The sequence below is a fragment of the Diuraphis noxia genome, unplaced genomic scaffold (genome assembly GCF_037042655.1).
Source record: "Diuraphis noxia isolate RWA-SAM2 unplaced genomic scaffold, SU_Dnox_SAM2 contig0004, whole genome shotgun sequence".
Lineage (NCBI taxonomy): Eukaryota > Metazoa > Arthropoda > Insecta > Hemiptera > Aphididae > Diuraphis > Diuraphis noxia.
Genome location: NW_028301714.1, coordinates 48,397,802 through 48,415,450, shown reverse-complemented (window position 1 = coordinate 48,415,450; position 17,649 = coordinate 48,397,802).

Genomic DNA, 17,649 nt, shown 5'->3' with positions numbered 1-17,649 from the left:
TATTTGAAAAATGTTCAAAATTAATTTTTCTGTACTTGGGTGCTCATGTACCTATAGACTACGTGCTCTAGTGGAGATAACTCACAATACTCACATACTTATGCAAAGCAAAAAATACCTATACGTAAATTATAAATCATACGGTAAAACTACAGTATTGTAATCTTTTAAGTTATTCACTGCATTCAATTGTTTATGAAAAAAATGTCTGCGTTATGACAATCTTAACAAATAAATATGGTTTTCGATCAGAGACACATGACTTTTATTTCCAAATGACGACGGTAAGAGAGACATTTAATTATTATTGTTGAAGAAATAAAACTGGTTAGGCGTACTCGTGCATCGTCCAAAATGTCATCTACAAATAGATACCGCACACACCCACTTTTTTAGGGGTTTTATTTGGGCTATTGCCTATTTTGCGAATTTTAACATTTAAATAGGTATATCTATCCGCTTATAGAATAATAATAATTTTTTTAAATAGTGTTATAATCAGGGCTAAGATTTTTATGCAATAAAAAATTGTAAAATATGCATATCATTTACCAAAATATGCAAAAATATGCATTTTAATTTCTATCTTAGATTTTATATTGACCGACATACTTTTATTAATTGTGTTTATCTTTCTCCGTCAAACTATACAATCTTTAATCGCGTACCTATTGTAGGTACCATGGGATTGTATTTATAAAAATAAAATTTGTGTTTGACAAAAAAACCAAGTTTTATACTTTAATCAGTAGAGCTAGAATTAAATATGAAATATTAATATCTTTTTTTTTTTAATTTGCATTTTATTAAATTATTAAAAAATAATTATAGCAAAGCGATTACAAACAATATTAATATTGAATTATAAATATTAATTACGATTACGAAATATACTATAAAACATGCATTTTTCGCATTCTTATAATCGAAATGTGCAATAATATTTATTTTATTCAATATATGCATTAATATGCATTTTATCCAAAATATGCAAAAACATGCAAAATAAAAACACCACCATTCATCTCATCATGAGGTGATTCGAGGTACGTGAAGTTGGCACTACAAAGTACTCAAAACTTTTCAAAAACATTCCAACAATTCCTACTCGGACTTGTTGGACGTTGTTGGACATTTGTTGGAATTTGTTGGAAAAGTTTAGAAAAGTTACGAGTCTTTGAAGTTTGTAGTGCCAAGTACACGTCCAACACTACAAAGTACTCAAAACTTTTCGAAAACATTCCAACAACTCCTACTCGGACTTGTTGGACGTTGTTGGACATTTGTTGGAATTTGTTGGAAAAGTTTAGAAAAGTTACGAGACTTTGAAGTTTGTAGTGCCAAGTACATGACCAACACTACAAAGTATTCAAAACTTTTCGAAAACATTCCAACAACTCCTACTCGGACTTGTTGGACGTTGTTGGACATTTGTTGGAATTTGTTGGAAAAGTTTAGAAAAGTTACGCGACTTTGAAGTTTGTAGTGCCAAGTACACGACCAACACTATACAAAGTGATCAAAACTTTTCGAAAACATTCCAACAACTTCCACTAGGACTTGTTGGACGTTGTTGGACATTTGTTGGAATTTGTCGGACAATATTAAAAGCCCTACAATATAAACAAAATATAGTGTTGGAATTTGGCATCACATATAACACTTATAAATAAAAAAAATCATATCAAATTAATTTTGGTGCTCGCACTCCCAAATAACCATATTTTATCGATATCACTGATAAAATGTATTAGTGCTACATTAAACTAATAGGTAGAATTGTTTTTACTTCCCTAAAATTATGTCTATAAATAATTTAAATACATTTATTAAAGAACTATCCATATCAAATTCTTACTTCAAGTATTATTATTGTTAAATCAAGTATATATACAGGGTAATTCTTTTATCAAACAACACTTATTATTTAAAAAAGTATTGACTTTTTTCAAAATATTTTTTTACATAATTTCAAGTTGTTAAAAACCAACGATTTTATTAAAAAATTATATTTTTAAATATTTTTTATCCTTATAATTTTTTAAGTTTTTTACTTTTTTGAATGGCAACATAGTTTTTTAATTTCACGTTCCAAAGCAGAATATTTTTCTAAAAATTTTGATACATAAAAATCGAATTTAGGACGAGTTATTTATGAGTTATAAGTATTTAAATTTTAGACAAACGGAGCAATGGACAAACATTTTGCGTGGTTACCACTCCACTTTGCCAATCTAAACTTTAAATACCTATAACTCATAAACTATACTAGCGCTAAATTCGAAATTTTAACGTAATAATTAATAAAAAAAATAGCTTTATTAATTTATAAAATTTTAAGTATAGGTTACCATTTGAAAATCAAAAGTTGATAGTGGCTTATCTAATAAATATAAGGGTGAAAAATATAAAAAAAATAAACAATTCAAGAAGAGTGTAAATCTACAATTTTGAAAAAATAAAATTTGAAAGAAGTCAATACATTTTTAAATAATGAGTGTTGTTTGATAGAAAAATTCAACCTGTATATTCATAGGCGCCCGCAGGGAAGGGCAAGCTGGGGCATTTGCCCCCCTGGCTTTTTCAAAATATTTTTATTAATTGAATGTTTTAAGATAAATATTACTATATACTAAACAACAAATTTAAATTATAAAATAAGTTGTAATATAATAAAATATAATATCATTGTATAAGAAAAACGATTCTGAATGGAGGTGATATGTCAGTCTAGGTATATGAACAATAATATTTAAAAAAAAAATTGAATTACACATTTTTTAGACTTTTCGGTTACAATATGAATTATTTATGAGGATCTTTGTTTTAAATTTTCAACCCTTAGTTATAAAAACCTAACATTTTATAATTTTTTAATTACAATGATTTATAATTTTCGAGATTTTGATAAATGTTGTCAAAATTTGAAATTTAAATGCTTATAAAAAAAAAACTGAGCCTATGTATTTTCAATATTTTTCAACTGCTATGCTATCAATATATCTGGAACCTTGTATTAAATTTTCAGACTTTTTGGCCGACCAAATAAAATTTTATTGACAATTATAAAAAAAAAAAATAGAAAACTGAAAATGTCTGTAAACAGCTCAAAACAAAAATCAAAATGTTTTCAAAATTTTATGGTGTATGGGAAAATGAAAATATAAACATTCAGTACAATTTTCATGCATCTACAATTATTCGTTTTTGAATAACAACCAAATGAGAAAACCTATTTGGTCAAAAACTGGTTTTGCTTAAAAATTCCCGTTTTTCTGTCATTTTTTTTTTTTGTTTTTCTCGATTTTTTTGAAAACTGTTGGAAAATGTTTACTTTTGACGTCTTTAATGCACCAAGGATATTCACTTTTACATCAGAAAACTCCCCCAAAAGTTTGAAATTGAAGCATTATTTCGAGTAGTTATGCTGTACACAGACACACACAAAAAAAAAAAACACATCAAAAATTATTTTTTTATTCACTCGATACCTAGGGATTCCCACTCTGCAGAGAGTCAACTGTCAATAAAAAATATCGGAAATAAGTACATCTGAGCAAATTTTTTTATAGATATTTTAAATAAATACATACCCATTATCAGAACTATAAGTTGTTTGTATAAAAGTATAATATTATGATAAAACCCTAGGCTGTCTCCCATCAGAATCGTTTTTTGTATGGACGAGGTCCGTTCGACTCCTATACCATACGCCAGAGCTAGCTCCAGTTTTTACGTACCAATGGTTCACAGGAAAAATAATAAATCATTGGGAGTTTGTACTTCAAAATTAATTAGAGATATAGTTAAATGGTCAATAGTAGGTATATGGTTAGTATATATGGTAGTTTGAGAAATTTTTTATTTTTCAATAGACTAAAATAGGTTTGTTCGATTTCTAAAAGTCACTGGGAGTGCGAGCACCAAAATTAATTTGATATGATTTTTTTTATTTATAAGTGTTATATGTGATGCCAAATTCCAACACTATATTTTGTTTATATTGTAGGGCTTTTAATATTGTCCGACAAATTCCAACAAATGTCCAACAACGTCCAACAAGTCCTAGTGGAAGTTGTTGGAATGTTTTCGAAAAGTTTTGATCACTTTGTATAGTGTTGGTCGTGTACTTGGCACTACAAACTTACATACTGGGTACTAGGTGGGTATTGCTAGAAGGACAATATTATTACAATAATAAACTAATTAAGTGTTTATAGAAAAATACAATATAAATATAATTATAGTATTTGAGTACTGAGTAGTGTCATAGTGAGTACCTACTTATATATGGCTATATAGGTACCTTATATAAGGCTAACTATAGTTTTATTATTAAGAGGACGTCTAACCCGCATGTGTTGTCTTCGTCTTACACACGTACGACATAGGAAATGTTCAAAACAATAGTAGGTACCTATATTATAATTTTTAAGTTATAACCAGGGTTCGGATTTTATAGCATTTACTACTTATTATAGGATAGAGATAAAAATAGCAGAGTGGGCTGTAAATTTGTTTAATGCACCACGGACTCTAAATATGAAATTTTATTTTTCGAGGACGAGTATTCACCACCCGATAGCTATGCTCTTAATATCATAGACGTCCACCGAGAACTGACACACAGTCCGGTTAGTGATTGTCACGATTTATAAACTACGTGAGTATTTTACTTGAAATTATTACTAAATGTCAATATATCTACGACTCAAAGAGTAAATGTTTTAATAAAAAGAAAATCTTGTATTCAACATTTTATTTATAATCCTTTAATTGTAGCTCAACGAGCAAATGTATTTAATAAAAAAAAAATAATATTGTAACACGAAATAAATAATTTTGTATAAATTTGATGATAATAAACACACCTTGAGTTATAAACAAAAACCTTTGTGTTTTGAATTATTACAACACTCCCTATACTCTACACACTCACACTCCCAGTCTCTAAAGTGCCTACAGATCATCGTACCTAAAAATTGGTGAAAATATTTAAATATCATTGAGGAAATTATTAAAAAAAAAATTTTAATTATTATACCTGACCAATTAACTAATTCACGTCATCATTTTATTGATAATCGGAATAGTTTTATACCAGTGGTTACGAAGCAATCAATTTAAAGATAACAAGTAATGTATCCCCTAAACAATTAACAATATAATTTTTTTATTTTAATAATTATTAATTAAGTATTTATTTTATTTCAATAATTTATAAATTATAGGAATTAGAACTCTTGTGTGTATGTACTACACTATTTATATTATAGTTACCTATAAGAGTATCTAGATAAACTTTTATTGTATAATCAGTACGGACGTTGTAGTCAGTCGCTAATCTATTATTTTTCTGTGTGATTTAATTTAAATTATTGGCGTATATTCTAATTTTAGTGATGTCTAGACATATTTTATTTTAAATTAATTAAATGAAAATGCTGAATAACGTATGTAAAAACGATATATATGAAGCTGATGATACAATATTTTCTAAGTGTAATGGATGTATGCATTTTGCATTTGCTACGTTAAGAGAGGCCTGTTTTCATAAAATGTCAAAAGCTACAAAACAAAATTTTATTGTTGTTGTAATAAATACAAATTTAATGAATCCAGTGTTAATATACCTAATCTTAAGATTGTTACAGCTTTAAAAAGTAATGAATCATTTACAATAGAATCGATTAACTACTTTATGTAAACGATAAATTTGATGGTTTTCTAAAGAATTTACAAAAAAATTGTAGGTATATAAAGGAAGAAAATGTAATTTTAAAAGAACAAAATTAAAAAATGAAGTTTCTCTTTTGGATACAACATATAAACGTTTTATAAAACAGAAGGCATTATAAGTCAATAGAAAACTTTGTTGAACCTAATCTTATGGGTGTGCCGGAGATGGCTGCATACTAGTTACGTCCCGAAAATATCTACGAAAAAAGGTCTAATCCGAATTGCAGTCTAAGTTTATTTTGGGTAAAAGACGAGTTGCGGCCCGGGTTTTTTAATTCTAGATAATTTAATCTTGACTGATAAGATATAATTACAGTATCCATAATGTAGATACTAGGTAGACTTTTATTGCATTTGCTACTTATTACCTATAGGATAGAGATAAAAATAGCAGAGTGGGCTGTAAATTTGTTTAATGCACCACGGACTCTAAATATGAAATTTTATTTTGCTATTTTTTGCACATTTGAAGAATTTTAAAATTTTAGTGCTACTTTTAAAGTTTTGGTGCCATGATTTGCTAATATTCTTAATTCAACGCTTTATTTTATATTTTTCATAAATCTCGTGACAAATGGTAATCAATAAGAATTGAAATTTTATTCTTATTTACTCAGATAATTTTGAATAGTCGCGTACAAACGATGTCATAATTCAAGGTATCAATAGTTAATCAGTACATACAAATTTTTTTAAACTGCATACGGAGATTTTAGTTTTTTTTTTATAAATATATGATTTAATAAAGATATATGATAAATAGAATACAATTTTTATTTGTTGCTATTTTTTATTTTTTTAGGGAATATTTATAGAGCATATTTTACGGTTCTTTTTTGGTCATATTATAGCGCATATTTTAGGATTTTTGATGCTATAAAATCCGAACCCTGATAATAAACATAACATACAAATTCGACATCTAAAATAACTGAAAGAAACAATAAAAAAAGCTAAAATAAATTGGTTTATTTGGAATAAGAATAGCGTGAGTCTAATTTATATACATAAAAATTAAATTTCTATCTCCTACCTACGTATATGAAAAAAAAAGTATTTGCTTTAAAACCCTAGCCCTACTTATTATAATTGTCATGATTAACAATATTATTATGCTACGAAGATGTGTTTAGTGAGATTGTGGTGGCCGTAGATAATTAATTAATTTTAATAAATGACAAATTTGTAATTAATTATTAGGTTCATATTAGGAGAAAACTTTTGACTTGGAATATTACAAACTAGCTGTCGCCCGACATGGTCGGTACGGAAAATTAATGTGTACACTGTATAACTTAATTTTAACTTTAAAAAGCAATAATCACATTTATTTAATAGTTCATATATTCAATATATTTTAGTAAAAATATGCATGTGCTTCTAACATTTAAAAACCATCTTAAATATTCTTAATCGATAATCAAATCAATAAATTTAAAAAAAATAATTAAAATAATACCAATAAGATACCTACTTTATTTTGTTATACATAATTTTAATTTAAAGTTATGCATTATTTCGGTATAGTTATCTCATTTCATTATTGCCCGATGCCCTGCAATGAACAGATTGTATACAAGGGCATCGTTGATACAAAAGTAGTATTATAATATATATCTAGGTATCTATGGATTTCTCTTATTGATTTAGTACAATATAATCCATGGCGATTGTCAAAGTCGTTGCGGAGGACGCAGTCTATTAAAGATTCTAACATTTCAATTAGATAGCAAACATGACAAAATAGACATGAACGAAAAACATCCTGATTTCCGTTGAATCTTTTTTTTCATAAATCACATTATTTATAGACTTCAATTCAGCAGCATCTGATGCGTTTCCATTTCAGCGTCGGAGTGCATACACGTCGCGGACTCTAACAAAGCCCAAAATAATTGATATTTAAGGTAAGTTTGTTTTAATACCAATTCTTTTGCGGCTTAATATTATAAAAGAATTGAGGTACACGTTCGTATACTTTTACAATGGTGATGTTTGCAAAGAGTTCTTCACCTGTGCATTTGAAACTAAAAACTACAATAGGCACTTTAAACATACTTTATATTGTGACTTTTTCAAATATAATAAAATATTCCCTTGAACCCAAAAAGTCAGACTTATTATGGCCTTTTACAATTTTTCAAGTAAATGCAAGACTGTCATATTTTGATATGTGGCTGTATTGCATACAGAAATTGATTTTCAGACATACCAAAATATGGCAGTATTGAATTTAAGCTATGTTTATTTTTGTGTCATATATCCAATTATATCAGTATTGAACTTTAAATTATTAATGAATAATAAAATATTATTAACCATTAGTTTTTTTGAAATTTGATTAAAATTATTGTTGTGTTATAATTTATAATTGTACATGTAATATATATAAGGATGAAAATTAATCATTTAATAGTTGTAGGTATGTAATCAATATCTTTAAAAATAATTTACTATAAAACACTAAATAAAAAATAAAATACTACTTGTCTTTAAGTCAATAAGCTTATTTTGAACTATTAAAGTAACAAATAATATGACAAATTAAAAAAATAAATATATTCTAAACTGATAATGACTATAAAATTATCAAATGCTTTTGAATAACAAGAGTACAAGACTATAACATTATGTACGAATTTGAATAATTTATTATTATTTTAATAATATAGGTAAAACTTGTTTGAAATACAATGTAAAAAAAAGTTACTCATTATAATAATTATCATGGCCTTATGTTTAATAATATTATGCTACCTATGGCTTTGAAAATAAATAAATAATAAGTCTAATTCTATTATATAAATTAATCACCATCTTCATTTTTTTATTATTATTATTATTATTATAATTTTATTAGTAGGTATTTGTTATATGTATAATCAATTTCAGATATTTTTAAGTTTTTATAAAAATGATAATAAGTATCTGGAATAAGTTTTGCTTTGCGCGATAAAATTAAATATTTTTCATTTGTAAGATTCCAGGCTTTTCAATAAATGCAAATTTCATATGTAATGTATGTTTGATAATTTTATTTTTATTTAAAACTATAATTTCTTGATAATTTGCTTGCCCATAAGTTGTTTAAATTGTTGTAAAAACAATTTATCAGGGAATTCTTTTTTAACTTTAATTAATTTGATATCTCTCTATAAAACCATTTGATCGATAGTATTTTTATTAAAGTTGTTACAAAAATCTTTACTATGACACCTTTTTCTAGTTAAAATGTCATCAAATTCTGATTTTAGACCTTTCTTATGATGTTCCTGAGCTTTTATTTTCCTTCCAGTCCTTGTCTTTAATACTATCATCAAAATCTTCATTATCTAAATCTGTAAACAGAATAAAAACTGTGTTGTAACATAAAGTTCATATAAACACAAGATCATTGAGATCAACATAAAATTATTATTTATTATTAGAGTCAGTTATTTAATCACACCAAGTTTCCATACTTTATTTGTAATATTAAATTCTGCATTTTTAATAGCTGTTAATATTTTCATAGAACAATAACACAATTAAATTAAAATTTATGGTTGATAAGGTTTTGTACATTATAAATTATCAGAAAATGATTAATATAATGAATTGCATTCGGTATTTATTATGGTATATAATATTATACAAAATATATACAATAAGCCAACAACTGACATAGATTAATATATTATTACCTATTTATACATTATATTTTTAATTCATATTGCTTAAAAGTTAAACCATTTAAAATTAAATTAAATTTTTACAGATTTATAGGTAAACAATTTTATATATATATTTTTTTATTCACATCGACAACAAAGGCCATTAGTTACACTTATTTACAATAATGATATAATATAATATGTAGGTACTGATACAATGGTAAGTTATTTAATTAGGATAAAATATTTTTTTTTTATATAAGATTGAACAATTTTGTTTTTCTTAAAAAATTATAAATATTATATATCTTTGGATTTATCCTATTAGCGTAACATAATATAATCTGTGGCAATTGTCTTTTCAGAATTAGAATTTAGAAGTGGCAGTTGATTAAAGATTCTAAAATTATAATTTCAATGAGCACTAGATCAAACATGAACTAAATATATTCTGTATTCCGTATAATTTTAATTTCATAATTAATAATATTTTCAGACTTCAATTAAGTATCTGATGCGTTCTTACGTCGGTATCGGAGTGTACCCATACAAGTCTCGGATTTCACCAAAACCCCTAAAAAGAGTCGATGTTTGAGGTAAGTTTATTTTCATATTCTTTTGAGGCTATTAATTTGAGGCCTAATGTTTATATAAGTATATTCTATCCACCATGCAATTTTCAAAAAATTTCGACTTAAGTTGAACTATTCATAGGCATTTCAAATTTTCGATCATTATTAGTTTTTTTTTAATTAATATCGATAAAAATTTATTTGTTAGGCAGAAAAGCTTGAAAATTTAATACAAGGCTCTTAACATATTGTTACAATAGCAGTTGAGAAATAAAAGAAATTCATAGTCACAATTTTTTTTTATAAGCATTCAAAGTTTGAATTTTGACAAATTACGTAAAAATCACGAAAATTCGTAAATTATTTTATGCTAGAAATTCATAAAAAATTTTCCTTTTATATCTAAGATTTGAAAATTTAATACAAGGCTCATTATATATTTTTACAATAGCAATTGAAAAATAAAAGAAATATATAGTCAACATTTTTTTTTATAAGCATTTAAAGTTCAAATTTTGACTAAATACGTAAAAATTACGGCAATGTTCAAATTATCTTAGATAGAAATTCATAAAAGTTTTCCTTTTTAATTCTAAGATTTCAAAATTTAATACAAGGCTCCTAACATATTTTTACAATAGCAGTTGCAAAATAAAAGGAATACATAGTCACAATTTTTTTTTTAAGCATTCAAAGTTTGAGTTTTGACAACATATTATGTAAAAATCACGAAAATACAGAAATTATTTTAAGCTAGAAATTCATAAAAAATTTTAATTTTATATCTAAGATTTGAAAATTTAATACAAGGCTCATAATATATTTTTACAATAAAAATTGAAAAATAAAAGAAATGCGTAGTCACAATTTTTTTTTACAAGCATTCAAAGTTTGAATTTTGACAACATATGTAAAAATCACGAAAATTCGCAAATTATTTCAAACTAGAAATTCATAAAAAATTTTCTTTTTAAATCTAAGATTTGAAAATTTTTTATAATCTATAATATATCCTAGACAGATAAACCGTCTTCGCTCAGAATCGTTTTTTGTATACAATGATATAATATCATTGGATTCAAATTTAATTCCATCCATTACAGTAACCCACTTGTAACCTACTGTACAGCAGAGCGACATACACGACTTACCCGCCTTTTTTTTGTTTTGTTTTTCTCGATTTTTTTGAAAACTGTTGGAAAATGTTTACTTTTGAGCTCGATAATGCACCAATGATATTCACTTTTATATCGGAAACCACCCCCAACGTTTGAAGTTGAAGCACACATATCATTTTAAAATCAATACATTCATCACTTCGTTCAGAATCTAAAATGAATAGGTCAGAAAATATTGTTGAATATTTTATTGAAATTTCAGAGATGGTATTCGTCAGTGAAGATTTGCCAACTAAATATCATATTCGTTGTGAAGCCTTTTTTGAAATGTATTAGCAATGTTTCAAAGATGAAGTTTTATAGTAGATTCAGATATTAGGTAAGTGATTTTTTATTTTTCAGTAGGTTTATTTTTATTTTATTAATTTATTAATTGATCAGGGGATAGATTACTTTCAATTTTTAAATTATTCGTTTTGTAATCACCGGTATAACACTATTCAAGTTATCAATAAAATCATGATAAAAATTAGGAAATTGGTCAGGTATAATATTTAAATTTTTTTTTTTTTAATAATTTCCTCAATGATATTTAAATATTTTCACCAATTATCAGGTACGATGACCTGTAGGTACTATAGGGACTGGGAGTGTGAGAGTGGGGGCAGAGAAGGATAAAGAGATAGGGTGGAGAGATAGAGAGAAAGAGAGAGAGAGAGAGAGAGAGAGTGATAGTGAGAAGTAGTGTAGAGAGATAGTGAGAAGTAGTGTAGAGAGATAGTGAGAAGTAGTGTAGATAGATGGTAGAGAAGCAGAAGAAAAATCGAGAGAAAAAGGGTGAGAAAGAAAAGGAGGGATAGTAAGAGAGATAGATAGTGTGAGGTAAGGTTAGATTAGGTTAGGTAAGGTAGGTACTATAGTGACTTGTAAAGAGAGGGCGAGAGAAGGATAGTGTGAGATGGAGTGAGAGAGGCAGATAGGATGAAGGATAAGAAGATAAAGTGAATGAGAGGGTGCAAGTGTGAGAAAAACGGGTAGAGGGGGAATGTCAGACGAGTGAGTGTGAGGGAGATAGGTGAGGGAGATGGTGTGAAAGTGATAGGGTGAGAGAGAGGTAATGTCAAAGGGAGATGATAAGGTTAGGTGGGGGAAAAGAACAAAAAGCAAGAGAGAATTGTGAGAGGTTGTGAGAGACAGTGAGATAGGTGAAGGGGAGGGCGTGATAGGGATAGGAAGAAAGAGGGGTAGTGGATGAGAGAGAGGATTAGATCAGGGGGGGGGAGGGAGATAGTTAGGTAGAATAGTTATGTTAACAATTCTGAATATGTAGGAAAGGATCTTAATTGTAAAGGTCACTCGACCCTTTGAGTGATACTACCAGGTTAGGTAAGGTTTACAACCTTCGACTTATGGGATAGAATAAAAAGAGAAGGTTGGTTAGGTCGATTAAGAGGATGTCACTGGAGTTTTTTTTCTCCGACTCTTGCGCAATATATCAAATTTTTTGTTCACAATAATCTTAATAATTTCTAAAATTAGAGAAAAATGAATGGTTAGATTTTTATCTAGGGCATATCATAGGCTTATTATACTTTAATTATTAAGTGAGTTATGAGTATTTTAAAGTATTCATAACTCGCTTCGAATATAGCCTATAAGATGATCTAGGTATTAATCATAAGTATCTTAAAATTTTAAAAGAGGCCATTTCACTCTAATTTTAGAAATTATTATGATTATAGTGTACGTAATATTTGCTATGTTGTGCGTGGGTCAGAGAGAAAAAAAATAAATGCACTGACATCCTTTTAAGTGTTATCAAGTCAAAAAAGCTCTTGATTGTTGATTGTTTACATTATTATAAGTCTTGTAAAAAGTATGACTTTGTCATTACATATTTTGTTAAAATATCACATCAATCAAATGAATATTATTTTTAAAATAACAAATTTTATTTTTATATACAAATTTACAATTTCATTAAACATATTATAGTTAATAGTCTTATTATGAAAAGTATTGTAATGCTCAATAAAAAAAAGGTACTAGAGTTGTGGCTTGATAAGTAAAAAAATTTAAATATTATAAATTCTCATTCTAAAAATATTCAATTTCAAAATAAAATATTTGAATACTTTTGTTTAATATTACTTTACAAGATTGTATTATGATTGTGATTAAAAAAATAAAATTGAAAGTAGGCATGATTGGAAGTAAAAGTTATAATTAATAACTGTAGAGCTATAGGATTTTTATGTACTTACTATGTACTTACTATTATTACTGAATAATTCATCAAATATATACAGTTAGATATGCCTTAAAAAAAATTACATTCTTTTATTACACTATAAAAATTACTTAATTAAATATTTTATGCATTTTATCATATGTTTATATATATAATTACCGTGTGTCCCACAAAACAGGGTAGGTACACTTTATCACTCATTACCCTTTAATTATACCCTGTAATCAATCATAAATTCCTATATGACTTAAAATTCTTTTAACTCATATATTTTAGTGGTATCCATACAACTTGGTTTTGTTGTTTTTGTGATTGGCGTAGACTTCTACTTTTTGTTTCCCATGAGTATTTATTTTTTATTTTTTTAATATATTGTTATGTTGTTTATTCACGAGACATTGTGTTAGATTAGTAAAATGTCATGCTAATATTTTGATACTCGAATCAAAAGTTTGGTATAGTAGGGATATTTAATGGATTATATTTTATTTATTATTAATCGTCGTTTGGACTATAACTTATAGATTATGTTTGATATTATATTATTATATTATTATATATTTGATATTATAATTTATATATAATTTTTTATATTATATTTGATTATATTTTATTTATTATTAATCGTCGTTTGGACTATAACTTTAATTTTATTTGATATTATATTAATATATTTATTTGATCTTTATTTATTATTAGTCATCATTTGGACTATAATATATTTTTATTTTATTTGAATCCAAACATCTCTGTGTTTAATTCATTTATAAAAAATGTTTTAATTTTCTTTGGATTATATTTTATTTATTATTAGTCATCATTTGGACTATATTATAGTTATAACATATTTTTATTTTATTTAAATCTAAACATCTCTGTGTGATTATTTATATTTTATTTATACTTCTTAGTTTTTTGATTTGGTTTCCGGTAAATTTGGTTTTTTTTATAGTGTACAATGGCATTATTTATTTTGTAAATTATTGAAAATTAAATATTTTTCTTTTGTAGTACGACATACTAGATTGGTATGATCAGATGAGCCCTTCCTTGTATGAGAATGTCATGATATTCAAAAATGATATTTAAAATAGGGATTTCCATTTAAAAATAATGAAGAAATACATAATGACTTTTAAGAATTTTAAGTCATATAGGATTTTATGATTGATTTGTCTAGTTTAATGCCCAACAAACAGAATTAAAGATATTTACAGGTTAATGAGCAATAAAGTGTACCCTGTTATTTGAAACACATGATATATTGTATATATTAAAAAAAAAAAATTAAAGTGCTAGTAAAAATTTCATTTTTCTTTCATATTTAATATAATTATATTTTGATTCATAAAAAATATTTACCTAAGTGCTTGATTTTCGATAAACTATCAAAAGATGCACTTAAAACATTTAGAATTACTACTACTAACCTAGAAATAAGCATACAATAAAGCTTACAAAAAAGAAAAAATATATAAAATGCATAAAAAGTCTTTGCTCTAGAAAACATAAAATGTTTTAAAATAAAAATTTGTGATAGTAATTTGTCCAGATAAAAGAAAAACAACTTTTGAAGGTGGTTAAGAGTTAAAAGAATTTCATTATGAAATTGAAAGCAACTTATATTACTAGTTTTTTTTTAAAATTAATCCAAATCTCTAATGATGGAAAGAAGAAATAAGATCTGGTGATAAGTAATTTTTCTGAGAAATACAATCATTTTTAAAGTATTATTTTAGTTGAGTGTTGGAATCTATACTAGTGTTAATCGTATACTTTTTCGACTAGTCTAATGAAATTTTAAAATTTAAGATTTTAGAAAAAAAAAAATTTTGTTGTTAACGTATGTATTTATTACCTAGGCATTCAATATTTTAAGTGAGATACGTGTTGTTGTTATTATTAGCTATAAAAATAAAAAAACATTCTTGAACTGAAAAATAGACGTACAAGTAATAATTATCTCATATAATAGATATGGTTTCTATATGTTAAAAAAGTAAATTTCGGACCTAAAGGTCAACACATCGACTGTCGTCGCTAGCTCCCGGATGGGCAACCACCTGGGTTCTTAGTGACGAATTCTCGTCTTGTTTACATGTGTTTAAAACCAAACAGTAAAATCAGGTTATGCAGTTGATATCTTGAAAACAAAAAAATTGCCTTTGGCCTGATATGTGCACTGCACACTAGTCGTATACTGTATTTTGGGGTATGGTGTAGCGCGGTGGTTTGCCGTGGTCAAACATCGTCTGGCGTCACTAGCTCCTGGATGGGTGACCACCTGGGCTCTTAGTGACGAATCCTTACCCCACATACTCACGTGTTTCTAAACAAACACACGCAATATGGATATATAATTACCGAAGGATTTGTTTAAAAAAAAAAAAAAAAACGTATATTATGTAATAATAAAAAATAATAAGAAACCAATTGTACATTGTTTAAGTCTATATGGGATATTATACTTCATACTATAACTTTTTAATAATAATAATTAACAATAAGTATGTAATTTGAGATATTTTAGATGATTAAATTTTCTTCTGGACACTTGATTTTTGTTACAAAAAATGTACAGACACTGTGATGTAAAGATTACCAATCACACAGCAAAATGTTATGTTGAAATAATAAATAATGATATTTTATTGTAGAAAAGATTGTGTAAACATTTTTTTTGATCGTTTCATTTAAAAAATATTCAAAATCGTAATAATTCAATTTTTGGTGTCTAGGGTCCTTTTAATTAGTTACCATATAAAAATAAAAATAAAATTACCATTATGGTACCACCCGACGTTTTTGGGCCCAAAAAAGCATGATAACTATAATTTTAGTGTGTTGGAAGGGAAAATAATTTAGATATACACCAATTATGTACCTAATAATATTACAAAAGTTGTTTTGCTTTAATGAGGATGTCGCACTCTCATTCTCTTCAACAGGACTTTTGTAAGTCGGAGACAATACAAACACATAAATCTTTAATAATTATAAGTTATTACTTGTACAATTTAAATCCAATCATACTTGCGAGTTAAGATGACAAGTTTTGATTAAGACTTGATAGAATGTACTATGGATGTGTTAACAACAGTTCCCCTCACGTATACTCATTTATGCACTCATCGTAGACAGACACTCGTCGTCATATAAATATGTGCTTAAAGTTATATACATAAAAAAATGGGCGTGGCTCTATCCATAGGTAATATATTATCTAAGAAGCAGTTGCACCGAAGTACTAAAAATCTAGTAGGGAGAAAAATATTTTAAGAGGCTCAACATCTTAATAATAAGAGCCATTTCTAAGAGGTTAACAATCAATAGAACAACTTGATAAGTAAACACTTATATCGGAAATCAACTAAGGATCTTTTTATTCAAAGTGTCCTAGTTAACCATCCGTTTGTCACGCGTTACCCAAGTACCCAAACAATTTCTACGATCATTTAGATTGATACTTATTAAACCCAGTGTCGTAGTCAGCCTTTCCGAGGGGTATTGGGTGTATAGTACTGTATACACTTATTCCCTCCTCAAATCCTAACCCTGGCTACGGCATTGCCTTCCCCGCGGACAAGTAGATGGTTACCTACATAAGTCATCAGAAGGTTAGTTTAGGTTAGGTACCTATCGACAATGGTAAGTTGAGCTCAAGTGATGATAGATGACTATCATCACTGGTCGTGACCTTTGCATAGATCTTTTCTTACTAACTAACAAGGTATTCGAAAATGTCAACATAACAATGAAAAATATTTAAAAATTAAGGAGGAAAATATTAATAATACATTTATACTAACATATAATATTATACTTATATATTAGTTAATTATACATACTTTTTTTTTAGCTTTTATAATGAATACTTAAAACTTAAAATATTATATATACCTGATTAATATTGACATAATTTGGATCACGGATACTAGTAGTAGTGTTATACCAGTATTTCATATGAACTAATGTCAATCACACTAATTAATGCGTCCTCTGATCATAATTAGTTCAACAAACTATATAAAAATCTAGTTTATTTTTGTGTTCACAATTTTCAAACTTTATAAACCACTTGCCACTAAAAAACATAATTTTATCATGATGTAATTATCCTTCTTTTGTATTTCTTGAGAATACATAGAGCAGTCTTTATTGTGTTTTCCAAGACCATAATTTTTTCAAAATTTCTTTTTTGATCCTTAAAAATAATTTGCTTGTTGGCACAAATACCCCCTTTCCATTTATATTTTCAAAATATAACTATAGTTTATTTTTGTGGACACAATTTTTAAACTTTATTAGACAATTGC